Below are 18172 nucleotides of genomic sequence, written 5' to 3'. Positions count from 1 at the left end.
GCCAAATAGCTGCAACTTATTTATAAGAGATCTATCGAATAAATGACCCTACAGTACCCATGGAAACTACTGTACCAATTCATCCTCAACAAATGAGAAAGTAAAAGCTGTTTCCTTAAAGAACACTCTTAGAATGAACTAATCCGTAACAATATTAAAGCAGAATGTATTTGTGCTGATTTTATTTTTTTAAAATTACACAGCACTACTTTCTCGAGTCTAACAGTCACCCTTCTGAGCAGGACCTGTTACACTCTTCTTGACACTTTTCAGGGGAAAGCACTTGAATGCAAGTGACTGGGAGCCAAAGTCACCTGCATTTGCCTGTGAATAGAAAGCACAGGTGTGAAGCTCCTCTGCACCTCAGTGTGGGGCAATTGGTCTCTGATGGCTCCTTGACCACAACACCAACAACACAAATCGAGGTGATTCAACCTGAAGGTGGGAGAGAAAAATGGGGTTTCAATCCTAAGAAGAGCAAGCCATGCCCTTCCTCTCTGCTTCTCTGCCTCTGGATACAAGGGCTGAGTGACAGAAACGGGGATGAGACCACTTGGAGAACAGACACGCACTATCAAAGGTGGAGTGTGCACACTGGAACTAACTTTAGTTGTGTTATTGAAAGCTTGAACTAAGTCTAATTACAGTTCCAGCCCTTGGCATTTCTATCACTTGGTCTGATCTAACAGCACTCCTTTTTTGAATCCCCTTAAAAGAGGCTGTTTTAAAGGTTTACTTAGGCTGACACTTGGACCAGGATGCTAAAGTACTGTTATTAAAAATAAAATTAAGCTGGTGTTCATTAGCAGGGTGACAATCAGCTGCAAGACAAGTGTAGCTTGAAGCACAGGGCTCATGGCTCTGTACTAATTTGATCTGAAGCTCCTGAGGACACCAAGGCACAGGCAGTGCTAAGAGAGGTGGGACAGTGGCTCCTTGGGCAGAATCCCACACAGATCCCAGGCAGGAGTGCTGCTTGCACAACCACAAACATTGGCATTAATTTTGTGGAGCTTTCTCCCCAACATGTTCTTCTTCTTCCTTTTTCCCTTATCTTTTTCCTTTTCCTAATGAGGCTCGGATGTATCTGAAGGGCTTCTGCAGTTTGGTTTTAAACCGAATTATCTCTATCAGATTTATTTTTGTCTGTCTGTGCCATGTGAGGCTTGAATGGCTTTCAGAAATATCACAGTGGCAGACTTTGGGGATAACAATACTGATTTTGGTCTTTAACCAGCTGTCTTCTCAAACATAATCCACGTCTTCTTTTCTCTCTCCACAGCAAGAATAGTTAGTTTATATTTGAACTTTTCCATCTTTGAGAACATGTTTACCACTGCCTCCTTGAAGGACACTGGATATCATTTATTTGGACTTCCTCTGTTCTGTTCTTGCTGTGAAGAAAAGCCCTTTATATTGACGTGACATTATAAAAATCCATAATCACAATGTTAAAAATAAACCCCTTGCTAGAATAAGATCAGCTGAATATATCTAATTTCTTTATATTTGGGTCTGCCTTGTATTTTCATGTTTGACTTCAATTAAATTATTTTTCTTCAGCAATTCAGAGACTTTTCAGTAACCATGTGCCACTAAATATAAAAATCCCACATTTATTGCACAATAAGAGTGCACATCATCCCAGGGTGTCTCACTTCAAAGGTCTTATTCCAACATAAACCTGCTTTTTGTTGCCCCAGTATGAGGAAACATCAACCAGCACCATCTGAACGTCCTCCTTGCTGCAGGGGTCAGGGATCAGAGCTCTCTGCACGTTTTCTGACTTTTTCTATAACACCCACTGGTCCTGAGGAAGTGTTTGGTAGGTAAGAGGAAGGGATGAAGAACATCCCTTAGTAGAAGAATTCTTCATCCAGAGTATTTATTACAATCTTGAGTCATCTGCCACGGTGGGGAGTTTGATTCGCCAATAATTTCACACTACATAAAAATCAAATTTATGATAATTTAGGTAGGCTATCAAGTACTGCTGATTTCCACCATAAACAAAGCAAAACCAGTAATTGCTTTTACTGAAAAATTATGTGTGTTTTAGGGTTTTAACAGTGGGCTATCCCTGGGGAAGGAGAAGAAGACTGGAAAGCAGTGGTTTCAACAAACATAGCAAAAATTAGATGACACTGAATTTCCACACATAAAAGCAAATAAAAAAGCTGTAATATTGGCTTCTTCAATTTAATCCAGTCATCTCTGAGATTTCCATTTGTTTTGATATGAAAAATATCAATTTGTCACAATACTGAGTTTTGCAATTACTTCATTGTGCTACCATTAGTAAGAAAAAGCTATTGATTTAAACAATGCACACATAAACATGGTTTTCAAACCAAAATTCCTATTCTTCTTAAAGCTTTTGCTATTAATTATCAGAGTTCATCAGCACAGAGGGTTCAATCTCACAGCCCTTGCTGGCAGTGCCCATGTGTGAACACTGCATTTGCAGCCCTATTTTCTGGGACTGAGGAAAAAATAATGATTTTATGGCAACAAAAGCTTTCCCTTCCTGTGGCTCACAAGCTGCATGGCAGCTCCTGGCTGCTTGCAGTCTGAAGTGTTGCAAAATTTAATATTAAGGCTCAGGGACTTCTGCAACTTCAGGAGTTACTCTATAGATGAGGTCAGGAAAGCATGCAGAGGGCTCCAACTAAACTTATTGGAATCAACAACCTTAAATCTTTATAGAATTTAAAATATTAAACTTTTCTCCCTATACTGCCAGAGTTTTATTCCCTCCTTTTTGCTGTTTCACAGTCTTACAACTGAGTGCCAGTAATTCCTACAAGAATTTCAGAGTTATCACATAGAATGTCTACTTCTACTTTTAAAATATTCCATAAACTGCAAAAGGCAGACCTGGGGCTTGGTGATGCAAAAAATGCTCCCACTAAAGTCCCAGAGTGATAGACTTGGCAATAGATTGACATCCTGGAGGCAAGGAGCAGGGGGGCTGTGACTCCTCAGTGCCCCTCTGGGGGTGCAGAGCCACCACCCCACCCATGAGGAGCTCACCTTGAGCCCCACAGCAGTTCAGACTATAAAGCACCCATTATCCTCGCCTGGTGCTTTCTTAAATCGACACAGATGCCATTTCCTATTATAAATAATTTGTTCCACAAATAGACATTTTCAGGAACAACATCTGTGCCTGTGCTTAATTTGCAGCATGCTGATTGTCTTACAGGAGTCAATGGGAGAGGTCACACAAGTTAAACGAGTTCTGAGAACTGAACTTGGTGGGATTTGGGCTCTTTGTTTGCAATTTTATTTTGTTTTGCCTTTGCCTGTCGTGGGTTTTGTGCTTCTTCAGTGTCACAGCTCCCATGGAGTGTGTGGGAATTATTTAGGGGTGATATTTGTATTTCAGCCTTTGTATTTCAGCTATTGGTTTAACATGAAACATTAAACATTTTCTAAATCATTTCAGACTGATTTGGAAGCGGTTTTTTGAAAGGCAATTTTTAGGAGCATTGACTTTAACTGTCCCATGCTGCTGGTCCCACATGTTCATCAGGGTTCATCCTGCTGAGCCCCAGGCAGTGCTGGACCTCCTCCCAGCAACCATCCATTGCCCTGCTGTTAGAGGGGCTGTGTGTGCTGTGGCTTTGTACATCAAACCTCAGCAATACTCAGAAAAGTTTCTGGTGGCAAGCATGAAAGGTGAGAGGTCCTCAATGTCCCAAGGGTATATTGCTGCTTGAGCACAGCAAATAGTAGATACCAGTCTGCCCCAGGAAAATGTGTGTATTTGTAAGATCAGGACATTTTACAAATAATTCCTTCTTCCTCTTCCAATTTTCTGCACACCTGTAATCTGTAATTTCATGTCCTGTATACATACACCTGATACTGCAGCCCCGTTGATATACTGCAATAACAAATAAATGGTTGTTATTAATGGGACTATAAAACACATGCTCAACCCCTGTGGAGCTAATTGCAGTGCTTTACATGCTACCTGCAACACTGCCAGTGCAGTGGAACATGGCATTCCCTGCTCTACCCAGCCAAAAAACCACGGAGGTGTGGCTGCTCCAGACACCCAGCAGTGGCTGCCCCTCCAGGCATGAACAACGGGAAACTTCTCACAGCACCACAGCTGTGTGAGACAGCATCCTGACAGAAAAATTCATGGTTTTATCTCTGGTTAATTTACTGCTAAGGCTATATGGAAAACTGAAGGCTAATTGAGCTGGTATGTCTGGGCTTTCATTTCTCTTATCTCTCCATGAAGGATCAGGCAGTAGGCTTTCCCACCCCACTAAGGGGTGACATTGCAGCAGAGTTCCATCATTCAGCCCATCCACAATTTGCAGTTCCTTTGATACAAAACCAGCAGTTTGGCATGTAGCTGCAGGCTGCCAGAGCCCAGCAGCCATCAGCTGAGGTGGTTAATAATTTCTTCTTCCTGCTGTGAAACTCTTTCAGGCATTCCTTCAGCACTGCCTTCCTTGTGCTGAGGCTTAGCTCAGGCAGCTCCCTTGGGACCTCAAAAAACAGCAGGATTGTTATTTTTATGTGTGTTTAACAAATGAGTGAGACAGATTCCAAAGGCCTGGTAAATATCTGGATTTTTTTTAAATTAAAAAACCTCTGAAACACCAGAATCCCCTGCTGCCAGTTCTGGTGATGTGGTTAAATGAAGCCCTTGTTCTGCTTGGAGTGGGCAAATGGAATGGCTGGCACCAGCTCAGTGACACTCCTGCCAAGAGGAAAGTGCATCACGTTTCCCCAGGATATCTCCCCATTTCTTCTGCCCTGTGCTAGTCAGAAGACAGGTGAAAAGAGGCTGGAAAAGACCTTCAAGATCAGTGAGTCCAAAACGACTGAATGAGATGAAGGAAGCCAGGCTATCCTGGTGTCCTCTGCACCACTGCAGGACACAGTAATTCCCTTTTTCTGTGGGAGCTGGTGCTTGTCCTTCTGCAAGGCCACATGGTGACACATGTGCTGCCTCATCAGCACCCAACTGCAGGGGATGAAATGCCAGGAGCACTTGGGAGGAGGGTGCTGGCTGTGGGGAGCTGGGGAAGGGTCTGCTTTGATAAACAAAAATGCTCACTTCCAAACTTTCACCCAAAATCAGGCCATAATAAGCACTTGTCAGCAGAAGAGGAAAAAGTGTTTCAACACCAGCTTTCAGGAGAGTGAGAAGAAAGCATAGCAGCAGCAGGAGACATATCATCTCATTGTTTCCCGCAGGCTCTCGGCCCCACAATTAGGGATTTTTCCAAATCTCCCTTCCAGGATGAAATTTCCCCCACCAGGGGCTGCTGTTCTGAGCTTTAATGTGTATTCATTGCTGAAAGAAAAGAATGTAGCTACTACCAAATTTGCTGCTGACTTCTGGCAGGCTCAGCTAGGTTCTCATGGCCTGGAAACATGCTGAATTAATTTGGGCTGAACAAATATAGACAGTAAAACATACTTATAACACAAGAGCTTATTCTGTATTATTTTACATAATAGAAAACTCTCTGCCCCTTGAAGACACCTCCCTTCCTCCAGGGAGGTTTTTCAAACAGCCCAAAGCATGGGAACTGTCCAGGTCAAACACAGGCTCTTTAATCCCATCAGAAATACATAAACAGAGACTTGCCCATCACATAATCCACCCTCCTCCACCCAGCAGCATGAGGTGAGCAGCTTTTATCAGTGCCAGACTCATTATCTTTTCTCCAGAGGATACTGGAGAAGGACCAGCCCAGCCAGTGTCTCCTGAAATGAAAAGACTGTGAAAATGCAGGATGGACCTGCTTGGGCTGAGAGCAGGAGTAAGAGCAGACAAATATGAGACGAAAATGTATAAACCAAAGGAGGAAGCTGCCAGGATCACAAGGAATCTTCTCTGCTGCACCAGGCAGCTCTGATGGGCTCCCCTGTCTGGAAACACCGCACTGAGCACAGGGTTGTATTGTCACAGACAAAGAGCAAACTGCAATTAAAACAATTTACAGAAAGGGTTAACCAGCATCACTCTGCCTGAGCAGCACATTCCTCTGGAAGTAATCTCTTCTATTTTTAAGAGATTAAAAACTAAGAGCAGCAGCATCTGGCCTCTAATTTGAAAAAATAACAAATCAAATGCCCCAAAATTGTAATTTGGTAGATTAAATTATCAAAGCCTACTCTTTTGGTGTCCACATCTGATAGTGCTTTGATCTTGTTTATATCTTAGAAATTGTTTCATGGACTAACTTTGTTGATTATCTTCAAACTGGGACAGGTTTTATTCGATCAGCAACTCAGAGCAGCAGCCCGCTCTCTAAAGTGCAAATTAAGAGCCAGGGAAGAGAAGAAAGGCTGGAGCTGTTTGAAGGAGCTGCTGGATGTCAACAGAGGTCAATACTTTGGTTTCATTTCTTAACTATGTATGTACAAATGACCTGATGCAATCCAAAACTGAAAGTTGTGACCAAGAGGGGAGGAACAGCCAACTCCAGAGTCTCAGCATCCTGAGCAGTGGATGATGGCTCAGGCCACACCAGCCCCAGCCACTTGGGACAGTTCTGTGGAAGAGATGATGGAGGCTACAGAGATTCCCTCCTGGAAAGCCCACACCAGAGGGATCTCCAGTGAGCTAGAGGAGAAGGCAGCCTACTCTTTTGCTAAAACTCATAACAGCACATGTAACTGGGGAAACACTAACCAGAACAGAGCTTGTAAAAGTGCATTCAACCAGCTGGCCACAACCCAAACACAGGGAAATGCAGATGATTCCACTCCCAACTCCTCTGGGTGCAGGAGATGCTGAGAGAGGCAGCTCTGAGCTGGTGACAGCTGCAGCTGGCTTGGTGTCCTTGGGACTGCTGCTGGCAGAGCTGCTGCAGGATGCTGCAGGATGCTGGCCCAGGGCTCTGCTCAGGGCTCTGCTCAGCCTGCAGCCCAGCCCTGCTGCACACAGGGACCGTGGGGCTGCTGCTGGTGCCCGGCTCTGAGGGCAGGGCCGGCAGGTGCCAGAGCTCAGCCACCTCCCAGAACAAGAAATGCTCTAAATTAATGTGCTCTGTGACGAGCTGCCAGGGTTAGCGTGGCTTTTGAACTAGCCCCAATGCCACAGAGAGATGAAATCTTTATTTGAACGAGATTATTATGGTTTCCTAGGCAATCCAATGCATACAAACAATGGAGCCAACAAAACACTGGATAAAGGCCTATCACTTCAATTCCCACATACTGCAAAATATGTGGGGGGAACTCACTGGGGAGGATGAGAACACCTCAAGAAACTTAACCCTGAAGAAATGAGCTGGAAACTTCAAATCTGACCAGTGTGAACATGTTAGAAACTGTACATGTGACACACAATCTGCAGCAATAACGAGTAAGATGCTTTACCCCTGAGCTAAGGTTTTGCCTGAATCATGTGAAAACTTTTTATAGACATAAAAAGAGAAAATTTACATATGCACACCTCTATCTTAAGAAAGAAGATTCTGCATCTGAGAGCCTGCTATATGATCTTCAAAGAAGCTCAACAATAATTGTATGGTTAGTCTTTGTGTTATGGTGCTTCCATGCAGCAATAGCTAGTGTCACCTTCAAATCATCAATGAAATAAACATGCCCAGAGATCCCAGGGGCATGATGCCAAAAGCCAGCAGGCAGTTCAGTAAAGGACTGTGAATTCATCCAGAGTTAAAATTCAAATGCAGGCTACTCTTTCACAAGGCCCAAACAGTTCCTCCATCCCAGACTTTGCATGAACTAATTGAGTTAAAATTACCTGACTTTTATGCCTCTATGCTTGCCACTCCATGTCCTCTACTCAATCTACAGCCAGTATTCCTGGGGAGGACTCACAAACCAACATCGCAGCCTGATAAAGCAACCCTTTTTCTGCTCAAAGGGGTTTCCCTCTCTGCAACAGAACCAGCAAAACATGGTTTGCATCATTCAACAAGCTGCTTCTGCAGAAATACTCAAGAATACTCTCAGTTTTGTTATTAATCATCCCTCATCTATGGAGAACTTTGGTCCCACCAAAAACCTAAGAAACACAGAATTAGCTTAGTCATACATTGAGACCCTCTCTCCCATCTGATAAAAAAATGGCAGAAATAACTGCAAAAAAAACCAAGTAGCTCCTCTCCCATAGAGGTGAAATCTGCCAGACCCACAGAGAAAATGATCCAACTCAGTCTGACTTGTGGGATTCAGCTCTGCCTTAGCAGCTCCACCTGCGCACCTCCTGCTCCTCCTGAAGACCAGTGACAGCCAGAGCACAGTGTCACCCAACTCATGCTGTACTCCAGAGCTTCACAGTGTAGTACATAATGAGCTAACAAAGCAGGAAAATGAGCAAATAACTTCTTGGGGGTTTGATTGGGTCCACTCAATGTACTCATTCCCCTGAGTGCTGCTCTCTGGTACAGGAGCTAACCACAAGCTGCTGATAAAGAATTTACATTGCTCTGGTACAGCACATTGCTGATCACTTTAATAGCTCCACTCCCTTTTCTTAATAAACCTCAGGAGACAACTTCTGCATTCCCTAACTCAACTTATCCATGGGGTGTCTCTCATAACAATGCCTTTGTTTGCCAACAAATGCCAAGGTTGATGGCAGTAATAAATTGCATTTCCACAGATTAAATCAATGCATCACAGAAACATTGCAATACTGCTTAGAGCAGAACAACTTCAAAGAACACCAGTTCATGTGAGCCAAACCCCACAGGGCCCAGGAGCTGTTGGAAAGGAGAAGCACTATGGCCCTGATAAAGAGAGTTGCCTCCATGTATCTCCTTCAAGTAGAAGCTGATATGGTGAAAGCTGGAGATGCTGTGACATATTTTATAAAGAGCAAGGATCTCTTGGATCAGGCTTACAACCAGTCCCCATTGCTGTATGGATAGCATGGGCTTGCATGGCCAAGGCTGTGCAGGAACTGAAACCATTAGTGATACTGTACTTGCCTCCAAAGCTGTTGTAGGGATGTCTCTCAGAGCATTACTTTACCCTGCCACACAACTCCTTAGACTCAGCCTGTCTCATGGACCACTCTGGACTCTAGAAAGCACAACATATGTGATCCTACTACACAGAATCACAGAACACGCTGAGCTGGACTCACAAGGATCATCGAGTTTAACTCCTGGCCCTGCACAGGACATCCCAAGAGGCACACCATGTGCCCCAGAGTATTGTCCACACGCTTCTTGAACTCTGCCAGGTTTGGTGCTGTGCCCCTGCCCTGGGGAGCCTGTGCCAGTGCCCAACCACCCTCAGGGTGTGGTACTTCCACGGCTGGAGAGATCCTGAGTGCAGAAGTGCCTGTGGGCCATGCAGGCTGACTAAGGCTTTTTCATGCCAGAGACAGGCAAGTTTCATCAGCTGCATCACAAGAAAAACCCTAAATTCCATTTTGGGAATACACATCTTCCAGAAGGGTTTAGGAGAAATAGACTCCATTGCTCCTCTCAGAAATATGTTCCAGCAGTTAATCTTCCTGGGTGCTAAAACACACGCCTTAGTTTACATCAAAGTGATTTTAGCACCCAGCCTGCCTGCTAGCAAACTGCGAGTGTAACACAAGCAGGAGCCTTGGAGAGCGGAACCTCCCAGCCAAGCTCCTTGAAACACACAGGAGCAGCTCCAGTGGCAAAATGCTTGTTCAGGGGTTTAGCGGGAAGCATGGAGTTTCTTCCTTTTCTTTTGGGTACAGTGGAGTATTTCAGGCACCAGAGGTGAGAGTCACAGCTGTAACTCTGAAGCAATCCCATGGGAAGCACTTGGGCATCCAGGAGGAACCAGGGGAAGGTGTGTTTTGCACAAGTACCCACGCCATTCCTCTCATGCGTGGATGAGCTCTTTCTAAAACACACCAATCCTACAAGAATATCAGTGATTCTGTGATTTCTGTCTGTCCTTCACACAGACTTTTGCTGATAGGATCTTTAGGGCCAAGGACTGTCCCCTCATCCCATATTTATACAGCACCCACTGACTCTGAACTGAAGCTTCCAAAGGTGCTTATCTGAACCTCTGTCAAGGCATTTCTTCAGTCCTGTTGGTCCAGAGTCTCCCTCAGCAACAAAATTACTATTTACTCAACTATATTTATTTTCTTTCAAAGGATATTTATTAATTATTTTTTAAAAGACCATGTGCTTGTAGTGTTTTTTTGGCAAATGGTGCCAAGAAATTAAAAAAACACCAAACCCTCGGCAAATGCTGCCAAGAAATGCAGAAATGTGTTTCTTCACCCTACACCTCTTCAACATCTCTCTGCCCTCCCCAACAAGCCTCTGTTCTCTCTAAGGCCCGGGAGCACTGGTGCCCATGGTCATTACAGAAGTATTCAGGGCGCCTGCCACAGCTGATGACAGCTCTATAATCATGGTGCAATTGGATATGTTGCCATGCTTAAGTCAGCTGGTTTGTGTTGGAGGTTTCAGCGTGGCATGCCTTCGAACTGATGTAATTCTCCATGTTTTGTCTGAAAAGTGCGGCTTTTGGCAAGTCCCTCTGGAGCCCAATGAAAGAAACTTATATTTTCCAGGCCCTCCTTGGCCACAGTGATGGTTGGTGGTGGGCTGACACATGTAATTCCCAATCTCTGCTGGTCCCTGGGCAGCTTGCAGAGTGCTTGCCCACAGAAAGACAACTGTCAGCTGAAACCAACCCAAATTGCTGCCTGACTCTAAAAAAAGACATTCAGCCATTCAGAAGCAACAGAGAGATCTGCCAACCCAAACGGAGTCCCTCCAAGAAATTAACTCCCATTTGTTTATTACTGAGTATTTGCCACCCCTAAGTACCTTGAATAGCTGAAGCATATTCCAGCCCGGGAAGCTGCCAGGGGCTGTTTTCTCCAAAAGGCCACTGATGCCACTCCTTCCAATCTGTGCCCTCTTCTGTCAAACCAAACCCCTCAAACATGATCAGTCTTTTCTGTTTGCAGCTGCTGATGGCACACTGGGCTTGCCCTGCCTGAACCTGGGCCACTTTCCTTCAGGAATGGGTGTTCAGAGCTGTTCTGTCAGCAGGCCTGGAAAGAAGTGAACACTCTTACCCTCCTCCCCAGCAAACAGGTACAGGACCACTGCATTAACTTGCATTTTAACTGGCTGTGCCCAGAACTGGGCTCCCTAGGAGCTGCAGAGGCAAGATTCTAAGCTCTGCTTATCCTTTCCAAAGGATAAAGAAGTGGTGCTGCTACCAGAAGGTTCCAAAGCCTGGGAGATAGAGAGCACCATGGCAGTACCTGACTACAAGAGTATGACAGCAGTGATTGCCTATTTAGGGGGAAAATGGGCTCCTATACAAGCCTTGTACACTCCAGAACCAGTGGCTAACTTGAATAGAAAATAGAAAATGGAAAATAAAGAGCCACTCCCTTTTGAAACCTCATAAATGACAGTAAATCAAAATAAGAACATCCTTGTCTCCTCTCACTGCAGGCAGGTCTCAACAAATCAGTAGAATTCTCTGCAATTAATTGCTAGTGTATCCAAAACAACAAATCAACAATTTTCATGTTACCTGTGTATGTTTCTGTCAAGGGAAATGTAAATTTAGAGCTGATGAGAATAACTTCTGATGACTGGGCAACAGTGCTGGAAATTATTCATTCCTTTACCCTACTTTTTAAAGGTACCTTTCTTCATTCCATTTTAACATTCAGCTACAAAACATTGGATAAGTCATGGGAATTGCCACCTTACTGATATAGCATCAGCAGCAATCAGCTCATGCATCACAAAGACTTGGCTCTTTCTTACTAGGTCACTACTCCAGAAGACAGTTTCAGAAGGAAAGCAGTGGACTAATCTGTACAAAAAAAGCTTTTTTGAGGGTGACTTTAAGACCCAGCAAACAAAAGCAGAGATGGCAGCAGCTGAAGGCAGACAGCAAACTTCCTGTGATCTTTTTCCCTTCGGGCGGCTCACTGAATACACAATACACAAACCTATATTGGAGACACTCCAAAATCCTGGCTACCAACACCACAAAGGCCTCCCAAGCACTCCCCTTTCACACTGACTCACGCTGCCTTTCACAGGCCAGCAAATACACGAAGTTAAAGAAGATCAAGTGAAAGTGACCTTTAAAATGGAAAAATGTTAATTTCAGCTATTGTTTTATGTATCATCAATAATGAATCCCAGGCAGCCTGGCTGGCTGTGACTGTGCATGTGCAATGCGTGCTCAGCTCCCGCTGCCTCCCTGACCCGCTCCCCAAGAGCACCACTCCATGCTTTTGACAGGCCTACCTCACCTGCCTGTGCAAAGCAGAACTGGAGAGCCAGGAAGGAAAGGTGCTTGGTGAAGGGTAAAAAAGAGAATGACTGTGTACCCACACATCCCTTACATATGTGTTGGAACTCAAAATGTCCCTCAGACATTTTCAGAAGTTCCAGGCCTTGGTCAGAAGCATTTTAGACCCTGGCAAGCAGCTGAAAACAGCTGTGATTTTGAGTTTGAGCCATGGAATGAATTACCAACTTTGAAGGTGGAACAAGCGGTCACAGAGAGTTAGATGGTATAGTAAAAGTAGTCACAAATTAGAGGGGAAAATTTTTTAGTATTGTACAAGGGGGTTTTAGTACTTGTACAGGGGGGGTTTACTTTGTACATGGGGGTCAGGAGTTCTAAGATGGAGGAAAGTGGGCCTGATCCTGTTCTTCCTCCTTCTTCTTCCTTACCTCCATGTTCTTGGTGATGTTGGCATTTTTTTATTGGTTTAGGCTGGGGACACACTGTTCAACGTAGGTGACAGATATTGGCACATTATTGTAAATCCAGCACAGGTAGTTTGTGGTATTTAATGTTTGTACCATCCCACTGAGGGCAGAGCCCCACACGCTGCCCTGCAGGACAGAGCTGCGGCAGGGCAGCAGAACATGTTAGAGATAAACAGAATAAACAACCTTGAAACAGCACAGATGAATTATGGCTTCTGCTTTGGCAACGGGGCAGAAAGACAGAGACTTTCTACAATCTCGGAATCACCAATACCCACAGATTCCGACACATATGAAGCTGCAAGTGTGGCTTGGCCAAGGTGAGTCCTTTGGAGGAGGGCAGTGGTGAAATGACAGTCCCAGTACTGGTAATGTTCGCTGAGGTTTGTACACACACAGAAAGGTTTGGCCATGTCAATAACTAAGTCATATCTCCCCATGATACATGCTTTTCATGTTGTTTCTTCTTTTTCAAACTTGATAAATATCATGCTCTTTGGTTTACTGTATGCACACACGTAGATACAAAGAGATAAGTATCCAAAGAATTAGGGCTTTAAGAGTCAGGAATTGGGGCTGCTTCCATACATAATGCATATGTTACACACAAAGCCATGACTAAAGCATTGTGGTAACCTTCAGAGGAGCCTCCAGGTGATAATGCATAATTAAGGGACTTGCTAAGCCTAAAGCTACTGAGAAAAAACAATTAGAGTAAAACCAAACAAAAACAAACCCCTATTATACTTAAATCTAGTTTTAGACACCTGTTGTGGGGGATTTATAAAACACCCCTTAAAGCAAGTGACTCACGAGCCACAGACAAGTGACAGGCCAGAAACAGAACCCAGCAAGCTGATGAGGAGCCTGGCAGTGTGCTGGGAGCCCCACACGAAGCACCTGTCCTGCCACCCTGACACACCCTCTGTATGCCTTAAAAATGCTATGACTCAAAAATCAAACCACAAAAACATGTTTCATAAGAAATAATGTGTGGTGGCAAGTTGCCTACAGCAACATTTAATATTTTTTCTTCTGTCACTAGGAAAGCTGGAATTTTTTTCCCTTGCCAGATGAACACTGTCCACACTGAACACCAAGGGCATACAGGGCTGCACAGTAGGGAATAACACTTCTTGGTTGCTTTCATTAAAATCACTTACTTTCCATGGTATTTGATAGAATTCAGCTTGTGCATCAGACTTCTCTTTGGGACTCATTCCCTGTACCCGTTGAGAAAACTAATTCTATCTAAAGACTTAGAAGAGCTTCCTGGGAGTCTAACAAATGATCACTGAGGTCTAAACCTCAGGAACTCTTCTGTGCACACGTATCTTCCCATGCCAACTCAGATCTTTGAATTTTTCAGAAATGATCTGGGATTTGAGTTTTTACTTAGGTCAACATTTTCCACTCTGAACCATTCAAAACAGTTTTTTATAATTAAACCAAGCTATGCCACAGTGGGAACCACTTGGACGATGAGCTGCTGTATAAGTCAGTCTGTCGAGATGGATCAGTTTGTTGTAGATCAACTCTGTATTCGTGGAGGAACCCATTTAAGTTAACAGCAGATTACAGATGCTTCTCTCAACACAACACGAACTCTCCAGATAAGGTTATTTTTTACATCTGAATTTAATTGCAGCACAGGAAAAGATGCAGAAGAAAAATGTTCAACCTGCCCTGAGAAATTAACAAAGCCCATGTGTGAAGCACATGTGTGCTGTGCTGAACACTGTCTTACATACAGACAGCAGGAGGAAATATTCACCAAGTCACAATGAACATCCTTTATGCACGTCAAAAAAGGAAAGAAAAGCAGCAGATATGGCAGAAAGTGTAACATGTGGAAACTACTCAGCATTTTCTGTGGAAAGGCAGACAACATTCACAGCTCAGAGTCTGATTGAAAGCCCTTTAAAAGAAATGCTCCTACTGACTTTAGTGGGATTTTGGATCACATCCACCAGACCCCAAATGCTCTCCATTATCATATGATGAGTGTCAATGTACACCTTCATTAATACTCAAAATGTCACCTTTTTCAAACTTCATAAACAGACAAATACAGGAGAGTACAAAAAGAGGAGATATGCAAGAGGAACTGATGAAGAAAAAACTCAAGGTTAAAAAAAGGCAAACAAGCATATCATTAATGCTCTTGAGACTGTTGATGTAATATGGTGATGGAGAACACACCTCAGAGGCAGATGAAGTCTGAGCTGTGGATTCAGGTTCTCACACCCTCAGACACTTAAATTCCACCACCGGCTTCCTGGTTTGCACAAAAACCTTATTCAAAAGTTTGGGTTTAGAGAAACAGGCAGAAAAATCACTGTTTGTTGCCCACTTATCCAAGCACATCCAGTTTGCTTTCCTTATGTTGTTTATGTTTGTGTTCCTACTCGCTCTTTTGAGATCTCTGTTTCTGCTTCCCGGTGAAGTGTGGCAAGGCAAACTGACACAACAACCATAAGGGTGTCAGCCCCTTCCTAACTCTCAGAACTTGCCTGTGCTTAGCTTCATTAGGAAGTGGGCATGGGTTCTTATATTGTTTAAATTGTTTTTCCTTCTTTTTACTGAAAGTTTTCTCTGACACTGTAAACAGTGTTTTAGGCAGGCAGGTAATTAAACACTCATTGAAACAACTAATTAGTGCAGTACCAAAAGTAGGAGATTTTTATCCGATGCCTTAAGGGCTGGGGTCTTCAGAGGGAAAAGAGTTGATTTGAACCAGAGAACTGACAGCGACCCAGGGCCTCTGACAGAGCCTCAAATGAAGCCTAAGCTGCAGCTGATGTACCAGAATTATAACATCTACTGCGGTCACCAGCAGATGTTATTGAACAACTTCAAAGCTAAACACTAAGCACAGAAGAAAATAAATATTCTTCTGTACTAAGAAAGGGATTAGCACATCACAGCAAGGTCTGCAAAATAAATATCTAACTTCTAATTGTAGCTCTCAGCATTCTAATTACTTATATGCCCCCCTAGACAGACGTCCCTGTGCCGGGAGCGCCGGCTGGCTCTGAGCTCAGGAGCTGCTGCTTGTGGAGCTGCACAGTCTGGTGACAAGTGTCCTGACTGCTGTCACAGCACGAGAGCAGCTGCCCAGACGCTGCTGACACAGCCCCTTTGCTCACCTCACAGGCAGCAGGGAGGGCAGGCTCACCAGCTCCTGGTACTTCCAAACTGAAACAGAATGCAGAGCTCTGCCCTCCGTTTAGGAGATGAGACTTACTTTGTCAATCAGTTTTCAACATCATTTGCAAATAAGTCTTTTATAAAACTGCAGGGACTGCATTTATGAGCTGATATAAAAATCAACAGATGCCTGTTATTACATTGAAGAACTTGTTTGACGGGATTACATTCATTATTGTAAGTGATTTACATCCCATAAATCACTTCTTTGGGGATTTACTTATTTTTCCTTTGGCTGGCAGTGCTACTCATACTGTTCCTGCTATTTTGGCGATGAAAGTTTGGAACACCTCACATATGTAGAATGAATAAATATTACGAGACATGCTGAGAAAAGCTGTCCTGTTTGTCAAGTGCCTTTGGCTAAAGGAAATTCTGAGCTTCTTGTACCATCTGTGTCCATATCCACATACACTCACCACACTGAACCCTCTTCATGCAATTCCAGCCTCAGAGCCAGGTGTCCCAGCTGGGTGCAGCTCAGCACACCTCTCTGGATCTTGGCTGATCCCAGGCAAGTGAGAATCTTGCCTTACCCCAGGAATGATTTCTCTACATGGTGCAACACTGGAAGATGAATCACAGTGACCTGCAAAGAATCTACTACTATGTCAATGGAGATGAGACACACTAAAAATGTGGCAGCCTGAGACAGAGTGAAGATGGGTTTCATGTGTCCTGAACCTCCTGCTTGCAGTGCCAGAGAGGGGAAATCCAGGCTAGGCTGGCCTTGAAGTAATAGAAGAGTACTGCAGGCAGAAACCACAGACATGTTTGATTTGCAATCAAGCTAAATCAAAGGGGAAAGGTACCCATAAAGTCTGGATAAGCAAAATTTGATGCGGTGCAGAACATGAAATCAAAATCAAAGGGAAAATAATGCTAGGGAAAGAGACCTGGAAATGGAGAGTAATTCCATCACAGTCCTAAAGGCTTCAGGTGCCACTCTGTAATTAAAGCATGTCTCCAGCTGAAGCCATCTTCAATCTACAGAATGTAATGGGGAGATACAAATGAATAAAAATTATTTCATGTATGAAAATCTGCAAGCCTGGTCCTAAAACCCGAGCTCCTCCCCGAACAGCTCCCACACAAAACTGTTGCTCAGCAGCTCTGTGTGCTCCAGCCTCCCAATCAGGGATGCAAGAGGAAAGCCTGCTGACTTTGAAGATTGGCTGATCACTGCAAGCTTTGTCTTGCCCTCAATCCCTTTCTCTTTGCCTTGGATTTCAGTACAAACTTCACGTACCCAGATGCAAAGGCAGAATTTTGAGTGGAATTTCTTGTGTGTCTGAGAGCCTCTGAGGAATGGAGGTCCTGTTCCCAGAAGGTGCTGAGAATGATAACAGTGTTAGCCAGCTTGGATACATAGAGCATGATAGAACTGTATCAGAGTTCTCTGGTAGAAAGGTTATTACCAGCCTTTGAAATGCAAGCCTTTAACAGGGAAGATTGCACAGGTAAAGACTGATAGCAAACCCTGAGGAAGTTTCACTTTGAAATTGGCCCTTTGGGAAGAACCATGAGGATGAAACAGGATCAAGTTGAAGGGGAACAGCACTACCTTGGCAAACTGACCATGAGCACATGGCTTTGGCTGAGCAAGGGAGGCTGCTGGACTCTGTGTGCCATGCTGGGTCCCTGCTGGCAAGCTAAATCAACAGAAAACTAGGTAAGATAAATGTCTAGATAAAATACCCATCTACTGCCCAGACAGACTGAATCCTATTGACTTCCCCACATCAGAAATCATACTATGGAAAACATGACCAGCATCTTGGGAAGTTCTCTAGAACTTTAGTGTCTTTTTTTTTTTTTTTCTTTTTTTTTCTTTTTTTTTTCTTTTTCTGAAAGCAGCTGGAATACAGAATAACCCAGGGGAGCCAGCACAAATACTGTGCCTCCAAAAATACCAGCCTGCCAGCTGGGGCTGGGCAAACAGGCATGCTGTGTGAGGGGCCAGGTGTCCAGCTGTGAGTGACCAGCCTGGCTGTCCTGTCCAGCAGGATGTCCAGCAGCGTGTCCGAGTGCCCAGGGGCAGCAAGGGCAGCTCAGCCTGGCGTGTCTGCAGCCCAGCAGCTGCGCTGTGGTGCCTCCTGCATAATCACTCCCATCCCTCTCCTCGTCCCAGAGGGGGTTGGCAACTGTGCCCTTGCCTCCATCTGGAGAAGCAGCTGGACATGACATGCCAAAGGAAAAAATTCCAGTGGGGCAAAAATAAAAATCTCTCGACAAGACAATTTTTATGCTAG

General features: G+C 44.2%; 1 protein-coding gene across 1 annotated transcript in view; it reads right to left on the bottom strand.

The window, feature by feature from the left end:
- GPC1 (glypican 1) overlaps nucleotides 1–18172 on the bottom strand; it is a 203394-nt gene that overhangs the window by 43064 nt on the left and 142158 nt on the right. The gene's annotated exons all lie outside the window — the stretch shown is intronic.

This window comes from Taeniopygia guttata, chromosome 9 (genome assembly GCF_048771995.1).
Source record: "Taeniopygia guttata chromosome 9, bTaeGut7.mat, whole genome shotgun sequence".
NCBI classification, from domain to species: Eukaryota; Metazoa; Chordata; class Aves; order Passeriformes; family Estrildidae; genus Taeniopygia; species Taeniopygia guttata.
The sequence above is the reverse complement of the archived record's forward strand: the minus strand, read 5'-3'. Positions and strand labels throughout refer to the sequence as shown.